Genomic DNA, 11,058 nt, shown 5'->3' on the forward strand with positions numbered 1-11,058 from the left:
CTCCCGTCAGCAAACTGCAGGCTTCTGCAGCCCTGTCACCTTCCACCTGTTTCTTTCCTCTAATAACAAAGCTTCTAATGTTGACCCTCTTCCCAGCCTCGAGCTGGTCAGGCAGCAAGGTCAACCAAAGGGAGAGGCCTCAGGATTTCTTCCACTACGTTAACAAAAAAGAATTGATCCTCAAAAGCTTGAACATAATATAATATATTGAAATGATGAAATTGACATAAGTAATACATAAGGCCACAAACAAGTCAAATCAAAATAATCATGATAATATAAAATATTTATTTATTACAAGTAGCAGAATGTGCTAATAGGGTACACAGATTGTGTGATGGGTATTTTCCAGAGTGATCCTGTGATTAGCTATATGAATGCCAAAAATCTATACCCTGGGGCTATGCCTCAGCTGGCAAGAATGCTTGCCTAGCATGCATGGAGCTCAGGGTTTGCTTTACAGCATGACATAAAACCTGGAATGGCAGTGCATCCCTGTCAGCACAGCACTGGGGAGGTAGAGGCAGGAGGATCAGGAGTGCAGGGTCATCCTTCGCTAATTTATCAGTTCGAGGTCAACCTGGGATACATAAGAACTTGTCTAAAAATACAAAAAAATAAAATAAAATAAAAATAAAGGAAGAAGGGAAGGAAGGAAGAAAGGAGAGAGTAAGTGTATAGCCTGTCTCTAGATTAGTCTATGATAGGCCACTGGGGTCATATCTATGGGCCAATCATGGATCAGTGACCACTTTGCCTCAAGCATTTCTGGCAGAAGCAAAACTTTTTTCATGAATTTTCCCCCCATAGAATCAAAGCCTAAATCAAGAAAGGAATGTAGGGGCTGGAGAGATGATTTTCATGGTTAAGTGCACTCACTGTTCTTGAAGACCCAAGTTCAGTTCCCTGCACCACATCAGGCAACATACAACCTCCTCTGGTTCCAGCTGCCACAGACACCTGCATTGACATGTACATTCCCACCCACCCATACATATATATACCTACACACACACACAGACACATACCTACCCCCCACATACACCGACCCACCCCCACACATGCACACATGCACCTACCCACCCCCTACACATATATACCTGCCCACACATACATGCACATATATACCCACCCCCACACATGCACATACCCACACACACACATGCACTTACCCATCCCCACACATGCACATACCTATCTCCACACACACACATGCACATACCCACCCACACATGCATATACATACCTTCCTCCCACATATGCCATACCTACCCATACACAGATATATACAGAATTTAAATTAAAAATAAAACTTTTTTTTTTAAAAAAAAGATAGTCTATAACTAATGAATCAAAAGCTCATTTTATACATGAAGATACTGAGAACCATTAATGGGAAATTTTTACTTAAAGGCTGTGTTTCCACCTCTCCCACCTCAGTGATGCCTCTGCAGACAGACAGATACCACAGGAAAGGTCAGGATATGAGTGCTGGGCAGCTTTATCATCCTTTGTGTGTCTGCTGTCTTCCATTGGCCCGTGCTTGGAGCTACATCGTCTGATTCTCTGTGTCTCACTCCAGTCCAAGAAAATGATCATAATCGCAAGGTCACACAGACTTTGATCTAATTGCATTATCACACATCAAAAGCCTGCTTGAACACATAATTGTACTGCCTGAACACACAACTGTATGAGGCAGGTACCATGATAATGCATCCCTACTTTATGGATGGGAACACCGAGGCACATAAGAAGTCAGTTACTGGTATTTAGACAGCTCTGGTCATTTGGTTATGGCATCCTTTGCAATCTTGCATTGCCTCCTGAGGGGCTAATTCAAAGTCACATGGAAAGATTACCAAACTTGAGATTTTTTTTTGCCTAGGAAATGATGGAGTCCTGACTTCAAACCAATCTGCTTTTTTTTTTTTTTTTTTTCTCCCCGAGACAGGGTTTCTCTGTGTAGCTTTGCACCTTTCCAGGAACTCACTCTGTAGCCCAGGCTGCCCTCAAACTCACAGAGCTCCACCTGCCTCTGCCACCCGAGTGCTGGGATTAAAGGCATGCACCACACTGCCCAGCTCCAATCTGCTTCTTTTCAAAGAGATTTGCATAGTGGGATGTACAAATCAGTGAGATAGGTTGTCCCAAGAACTGTGTGCACGGGGATTCCACCATTCAGTGGACACCTTTATATATTAGACATCTTTTTTTAAAAATTTTCTAGACTTTCTTTCATTACCCTTGACCCCAAACCTGACATATAGGGAGTTTGCACACGAGGAATTTGAGGCCCAAAGGGCTTAGGCACGTCCAGGTCACAGTTTCTATGTCCTCTTCAGAACAGTGAGACACTTGATCAAACACAGAGCCTGGCAGCACCACTGTCAGGGCCCTGACATCAGGGAGCCTCAGGGTTCCCCACATCTTGAGCTCAGCTTCCTTTTGCAGTCCCTAGTAGGTAGGTTTTCTGTACCCCGATAATAGGTTTCCCCACCAATGCAATATGCCAGATCAAGCTGAATAAAAAACTGTGGTTAGTAGGTAAAATAAATGAAAAAATAAATGTACATCCTAAAGTTAAAAAAAATAACAATTTCTGAATTGAAGCTCTTTTAATGTCAAAATAAGACTTTTAACTATAAACACAGTCCACAAAGAGACTGGGATCTTTCCTGATCCTTTTATAGTACACCATTATAGAATATAACAATTCTCTGTATGACTTAGTTTATCAGACTAACTACAGCTTAACAATGTTAATGAAAGTAAAGAGGTTAGAGATACATTCCTAACCTAACTAGTTATAGTTTAACAATGTTAGTGAAAGTAAAGAGGTTAGGGATACATTCCTAAATGGTCTTTGTTAGCCTGACTGTATCTTAGGTAAGGAGAGACCCTTTTCCAGACTGCTTAGGTCACCCTCTCGCTGCATCATAAGATAGGGATACCTCAGTCTCTGGTGTTCAGCTGTGGGCCTAAGTTTGTATTTTAAGAATGAAGACATGCCAGGCGGTGGTGGCCCACGCCTTTAATCCCAGCACTCGGGAGGCAGATCCAGGCAGACCTCTATGAGTTCAAGGCTAGCCTGGGCTACAGAGTGAGTTCCAGGAAAGGCGCAAAGCTACACAGAGAAACCCTGTCTCGAAAAACCAAAAAAAAAAAAAAAAAAAAAAAAAAGAATGAGGACATGCCAGGCAGTGGTGGCACACACCTTTAATCCCAGCACTCAGGAGGCAGAGACAGGCAGATCTCTGAGTTTGAGGCCAGCCTGGTCTACAGAGCGAGATCCGGGACAGGATCCCTGTATCAAAAAACCAATTAAAAAAAAAAAAAGAATGAAGACATAAAGCACAACTATAATCTGTGGAAGGCAAAACCAAGTTTCAACAGTGTAAACAATTCAGTGTCTCTAAAATCAATATCAAGGGGATTACTCTTATGTTACAAAATCAGGCTGCCAGCAAGATACATCCCTGTACCTGAATGTGCCATGGTCCAGTCACAGCCTGGGTTCAGGTCCTGAGATGGGGAAGGGGTACTGGGGTGAAGAAATGAAGTATCCGACCACCAGATGAGTTTCACACAAGTGGCTGGCCCCAAATAGCTCCAGGCATCTTTATTTATACATTGAAAAGAAGCATGTTCTTCCATACTTACAAATAAGTTTTTCCATCCTATAACATTAACATCCAGCAAAAACAAATATATCAAATATGTTTTTTTCCCAGTTTTATATCAAAACATCTTTAAACCCCAAACAACACTTATCCTTTAGCTAGCTTGGCTAAATATCAAGCCAGGTATATCCTGTCTTTACAAAACTAAAAGGTGATTGACATGGGCACACATTTTCAAGAACAACAATCCTGTTCAAAACATTTACAGAAATAGGGTTTTGATCTGCCTCTGATGCAGTGAGCACCGAATTAAAACAGCTCCCAGGAGCATGATGTGACCACTGGCATCCCCAGACAGGCTCAAAGAATTTTAGATGAAGATATTAGAGAACTAATGGGGTTACCAGGGATGATCACATCTGTCCCATGCATGATTGACAAAATGACACTAAAACTGCCAAGAGAGGGGTTGGGGATTTAGCTCAGGGCAAGGCCCTGGGTTTGGTCCTCAGCTCCGGGACACACACACACACACACACACACACACACACACGGGGACGGGGACTGCCAAGAGAATCATCAGTATTACAAGAGAGGAGGGCGTGCAGGCTGTGCGGTCCCAGCACTGTCCAGAAGTCCACTGGTCCTTGCCAAGTGAGGCTGAATCGGTGGGCTTTTGCCTCATCTGGAGAACCACTGGACAAACACTCATACACTGGTCCAAAACTAAGTCGCACTGCTCTCAACCACGAATGCATGGAGGTGCAGTTTTAACACCTCAGGAAACCAGCATTGCTTTAAATCCCATCTTTTATCAACCTTGTTTTCAGGATAGGACAGGAATGATAAAAAAAAATCCATCCTAATCCAAAGTATCTTGGAGACCTGTCATCTCCTTGTGGTCGGTCACCTTTAATCAAGATGGCGGTGAAGTCACATGACCTCCCTCTTCTCCAACCCTAGTCAGAGTGCTGGCTGCCCACGTAGCTGTACTAATTAATGTAATGATAGAGGATGTGGGAGGCTTTGGTGGGTAGAGCCACGTTGCCCCATGGCGAGTGAGAGATAGACGCCATGCAGGCAGGGCTTGGTGAATACTTTTATTTTTGGTATGGGGAAGAAAGGGAGGAGAGGGAAAGAGAGAAGGGGGAGGAGAGGCGGCGAGGGTCCAACCCTCATGGTAATGGAGAGAGTGGGGGGGGGGCTTCTTTTTTAAAGGGGATTTTATGGCAGGACATAGGGTGGGTCTCCAAGGAGTGGGTCCGAATACTAATAATTAAGATGGTGGCAAACCATGTGTTGTTTCCTAGAATAGTTCCAGTTTGGAGCTACAAGTTTTAGGTTAACTTTTTCTTACAGATTTTTAGCCATACCCAACTCCCTTAGCTGTTTTGTTTTGTTTTTTAAATCAAGCAGAATGACATAAAATAACTTTAATATTATTTATACACAAATGACCCATGAATCTCTGTCATCACATCAGATTCAGTGGCCAGAAATCACAGAGGCAAATTCTAAGCCCAGGCAGCTAGTTGCTAGCCCAGGCAGCTGAGCTATCACCAAGACACAGGGAACACATAAACGCAGGCATCCGAGACCAGTCAGAAACAAGCATGCAGTGACCACATACATTCACACACCCAACTGAGCCTGATGCAATTCAGTGTGGCTCCCATGTCCACAGGAGAACACACAGGCACAGATCCTTTCACACATACAAAACAGACAGAGCTTTTCTAACAGCGAGACAAACAAAACTTTCCACCGGAAACAGACTTGGTTACAAATTATATAGATTTTTAAACCATGCCAGATAAGCAACTTGCAAACCCTGAAATAAAAGTTTACAGTAGAGAACACACCGGGAACAACAGTTAGTCGAGAGGTTTATTGGGGGATGGGGAGAGTGAAAGACCAAAAGGCCATGTTGAACTGGAGACGTGAGAGGCAGGCAGACAGACAGCAGAGAACCGGGGAGAGGGGGAGAGTGCAGGGCTTAGAAACCCCGGACAAGGGAGCTCAAACCATTTGCTGCATGGTGTGACACAGCCCCAATTTGGATAAATTTCATAGTGGACATCCCAGGGGTGGCTGAGGATCTGATTTAGACTCAGGGTTACCCATTTCCAAGCCTGTGTCTGAGACCGGAAAACTAGGGCGGGGCATCCCCACCTCCATCCTGCAATAGCCTGGGGTTGAGCGGTGGGCGTGGGTAGACTTTGGGTAGCACATCTTCCCCACAAAGGCCCCAGGGAACAAAGACGGTCTTCGCTCTGGAAACAGGTTGGACTTGCCCTGTTGTGGCCATGGTCTGGCAGGAGATCCCGAAGGGCTTTGACCCAGAAGGGGTCTTGACCTTGTAAATGTATCTGGACCTCTGTAGGCGGTGGCTTGGAAATGGTGATTTACCCCAAGTCAAAAGTCAATCCCATCTGGAAGAAGGAGGATAAAGGGAGAGGAAATGTCCCCCCAGCCCCACCCCCCTGGCCAGGAGACCTGGTCCATCCAGAGAGGAAGGCTCAACTCCTCCTGGGTTTCTGGCACCAAGGCAATGGGTTTTCTGGACCCCAATAATAGGTTTCTCTGCCAAGGCAGGAAGACAGATCTAGCCGAATTAAAAAGTAAAAGACCAGGTTTATTCTGAGCACAGCAACTCGCCCGTAAGTCCCCCAGCCCCCAGAGATTGAGGCAGGGAAGAGGCAGGAGAAAATCACATGGCCGAACTAGAGGTGGGTGCTTATATACCCTGTAGCAAGGGGCGATGACGAGTCTGCCACAAGCGGGGTTTGTGCCCAGTTACATTGCTGGAGGCGGGGACTGGGCTGCTGACAACTTCCGGGGAGGAGCCCGCCATGGCTGCCAAGAATGCTGATCTGGGCTTTTCAACAGCGGCTCTTCTCCTTTGGAGATTCTCTGAGCGGGCGGAGTTTGGAGAGAGAGAAATAGGACTTTCACAGGAATGAGCTGGGGGTTCCAGCCGAACAGTCCTTAGTGCTTTTGTTCTGGTCTATATCTACCCTTCAGGAACCTTTGCAAAGCCTTCTGGTAAGGTAGCAGGAACTCGGTTCACTCCGACTTGAGAAGGGGATGTGCTGGAGCTAGGATTCCAGCCCTGTGCCCGTCAGCTCAAGCTGGATCTGCACGTTCATCTATCTGAAGGCTTATGACATCTTGTTCATGCAAATGAGGAGATCCATAGGGTCACATTTCCGAAATTAAGAAGGTCACACTTTCTGGTAGAACCATCTGGAGAGACACTGCCATGGTTATCCCTTACCCAAACTGGATGCTGTGTAACCTGAGTTGGATATGCACAGCCTGCTTACAGAGGACTGTGGGTAACTGTCCTGGATATCTCACACTCCTTCTGTTACACCTAGTGGCCCATGTTGAGACAATTCTCTTTTTCTAGCATCTCTTCTGAATCAATGGAAGGCCCTTGTTCAACTGCCTTGAGAGAGTCTCCCTCTCTCCCTCAGTGTATCTCTGACTCTGTCTCTGTCTCTGTGTGTGTGTGTGTGTATGCGTGCGTGTGCGTGTGCGTGTGCGTGTGCGTGTGTGTGTGTGTGTGTGTGTGTGTGTGTGTGTGTGGTTTCACATGGCACATGTATATGAAGGCTGCCAGAGGACACCTTCAGCTGTGGTTCTTTAGATACAGTCTGAAGGGACACTAGCCCATCTGGCTCTGACAGGCTTTGCCCTTCTCATTCCCTATTTTACTAAAACTACATAAATTACATTCCTAAAGCTAATATCAAGGTCTGTGTTTTGCCCACTACACAAGACCCCCAAGCAAGACCACCACAGAGCCAGTATCTGATGCAAGCACACAGAGGTTTGTTTTTTTTTAATAACAAAGCAAGCCCAAGCAGGGGCTTGGTCCATATTCCAAACACTCAATGTAGCAGGTGGAGGAGGACAGCCCGAGCACTCACTTGAAGAGGTTTATATAGGAAAGGTTTACATGTAGAGGGTTACATATCTTGGGATTGGATGAGGGGGCTGGGGTGAGGTAGTTCTTTGAAGTTACTGGTTAAACCATAAGCATGTGGTTACTGATGGCTAACAGGATTCAGGGTATCTACAGAGACATAATTTTTTTACTCCCTATGTCCTGCTTTTGCTGAACCCAGGATATATTACATTCAGATTTATTGTTTCAGTCCTATTTTCCCATGAGTTCAATTTCTGGTCAGTTGAGTCCATTACTCCCCATATCTTGTTTTACCAAGTCCAGGACATATAGATTTATTGTTCCAGCCTTATCATCCCATGAGTTCAACTTCTGGTCAGTTCTAAAACTGCTGGTCAGCAAATACCTTTGTGGGGGTGGTGTGTATTGTGGGGGGGTAGTGTTTCTCAAGATGGCTACTGCTTTTTCTTTTTCAGTCTGTTCCCTTATTTGGTCACTTCCTCCTCCTGAGGCTGACTACCAAAGTCCAACAATCAAAAACCCCTTTGGTTCACCTAATTAACACGGCAAATTAAAATTAAACACCTCTCAAAAAAAAAATTAAACACCTCATCCTAACACAAGGTTTCCCCCCTTTACCTTTATAAACTGCCATTTGCCTGTGTGCCATGTCTGTCTCCTCTCTCTCCAGAGGCGGTCGGTTGTCCCTCTGGGACAAATATCCGTGGTCCCTTTACCCCATTCTCTTGTCCCCTTCCTCTTCTCCCTCGTTCCCCATCTCCTTCACCACCTCATCCTAGCCCATTCTAACACAGACCTCTCTTTCTCCTCCTCTTAAAAAACGACACCTGCAAGGCCATTGGCTGCTGTTTTCTGCCTGAGTTAGAAAGCAGCCACTTTAACATCTCTTCTCCACTTAATGAAGGCTCTCTCGGTGACAACAGGCATTTGGGTGTGGTTTGTGCCTGATCCGGGGTCCAGGAGGAAGCCTGCTGTTCTGGAGCCCGCTACACCCTACACCGTGCACCGTGTGTTTTAGACAGGGTCTCTCATTGGCCCCCAGCTTCTGAGCAGGCTGTGCGGACTCACCCGTCAGCCCTGGGGATCCACCTGTCTCTGCCTCCCCCAGAGCAGGGATTAACTCCCATCACTGCGCTCTGTGTGTTTATTTTGTTTGCTTGTTGTCCTCATGTGAGTGAGTCCTAGGGGACTGAGCTCAGATTCTAATGTTTGTGAAACAATCTCTTTACTAACTGAACTGTCACCCTAGGCCTAGGGAGTCCCTTGCAGAGAAATTCACTGCAAATATTTTTGAGCCCCTCACAATACATGTGAAAAGTGTCAGATCTCTCTTGGTGGGGGGGGGGAGGTGTTACTATATTTGAGGAAGTGAAATATTGCACAAATCAAGTGTAATTCTGACCATGGTAAATGGCCTGAGAATAGCCCAAAGTACTTTGGGACTCAGCATCTTGGAGTAAGTTGGAAATCTTATTTGTCTCCTTAGATCCATGCCTCCATCCCCACCCCACCCATCCTTCTGTCCCCAAAGAGACTGGCCTATCTGGATACCATCCGTAGACTCTCATGCCAACTCCTTCCGTCTGCGTTGGAGGAGGATATGGAGAACAGGGTCAGGAAGCTGACTCCCTTGGGAGGCCTGCCAGCCCTGTGGGGTGGTTTTCTCCACAGAGCAACTCTAGCCAAGGCCCAGCCACAGCTTTCTCTACTTGCTCCTTCTAGGGCACGGCTGGCCAGGGCTATCAGTGCTGCCTGGTCAAAAGCAAGGTCGGCTGTGTTCCCTGAATTCGCTTTCTGCTTCTATCAACAGGCCCTTTATTAAGCACTCATCAAATAATCCACTTGGACCTGAACAACGACAAAAAAAGATCAGTCTTCCCATCGAAGGAGATGCTGGGGCATGCAATCCAGCGTGGCTGAATGTAAACTGAGCTGAGTATGGAAGCCTTCCAGGAGGTGAATGAGGCCAGATGCGGCAAAGGACGTGAATTGCCACGTCAGCATGACCTGACTGTATTTCTTGCTGTGTGTGGTGGGAAACACTGACGGGTTCAGAAAGAGGAAGACAGATCAGCACAGATCTCTCATTTTTGGAGAAGTACCTTTCCCACAGTAACATACAATCTATTTCGTGCTGAATCAGGGCACCCATGGATGAAGGAAAAACAGAAGAAAATAACACACATATTCTACCTCATAAAATTCTTTCCTAGATATTCACAGTAAAGAGAGAATTATAAACATGTGCAAAGGTTTATCTGCAAGGATGTCCAACTGAAGTGCTATTTCAAAACTTAAACAACCCAAGTTTTCACTAACAAGAAAGAAATCTATAGCCTTTAAAATGGATTTTGTAGCTGTGTTTACATTAGCTTGGAAAGACATTAGTGTTGTATTGCTAAATGAAGACAGTACGTTATAAACACTATAAAAAACTTTAATGCTTATGATATTCATTTACATGCATAGAGTAAGGAGAAAAAAACTCACTCTACATTGACTTAGTAATAAATACCATTTTCCCATAGGCATGTATAATTCATACCAACAAGCATTTTGTGAATATCAAGGGTGTAGCTTTTGACTCTTAATAAGCATGGTGGAGTAAATGAATGATATTTTGCATGTAGAGTCAAATAACTCACAACTAGACAGCCAAATGACTCAAGGAGATAATCAAATAACTCCCAGCTGGGCCAAGGAACTAGGTGACTCAGTCACAATGACAATGCCTTGAACTTGACAAGATACTCCCTACATCTGTGCAGTGGACAGCTGTTGGAGCCATGCCCTGAAGCACCGCCCTTAGGGAGGCAGGTGTAGCTGTTACACCTGCCTGTGACCTTGAGGGACCAGCCTTTGGGGCGTGGCCACCAGGGACCCTTAAGACCTGGGATGCACATGCACTGGCCCCTCTTGGCTACCTCGTGGTTCTGGATGCTGAGATCTTGGACTAAGCCGTTCAGCGTGGGACATAGTACAGCTTTCCTGGACCCTATGATAAATCTCCCATTGTTGTGAGTTTACCCCCCAAATACATTCCTTTGAATAATGGTATTTATCCCATTACATCTGTGTTGAATCAGCAGGGGTATTCTCAAGGGCATACCGGAGAGAACAGTTAGGCAGTCTATGCTCAACACCCCCCACTTGCCCACCCCACCCCCTCGACCCACTGAAAGCATAAACTGGTTTTGACATCTCCAATTCCGGAGCCCCTAAGTGAATGGGAAAAATGAAATGCATTTCACTTAACAGAAGGTGTTAAGTCATTGTCAGTAACATACAAAGTCAATCCTGGTGTTGGATAACTAACCTTAGACCTGGCTAAAAATTTGAATAGGAGATTCTTCATTGTCTCTATTTTAGAAATGCAGAATTACTGTTCTGGACTTCTTGTCCCCTGGAATTGCTTCACCTTTCAATTTACAGAGCCCAGGCTCCATTCTCTGACTTGACAATCTGGATTTAGCTACTCCTGTCTCTCTGCCTCTGTGAATG

The sequence above is a fragment of the Peromyscus leucopus genome, chromosome 16_21 (genome assembly GCF_004664715.2).
Source record: "Peromyscus leucopus breed LL Stock chromosome 16_21, UCI_PerLeu_2.1, whole genome shotgun sequence".
Classification (NCBI taxonomy): Eukaryota; Metazoa; Chordata; class Mammalia; order Rodentia; family Cricetidae; genus Peromyscus; species Peromyscus leucopus.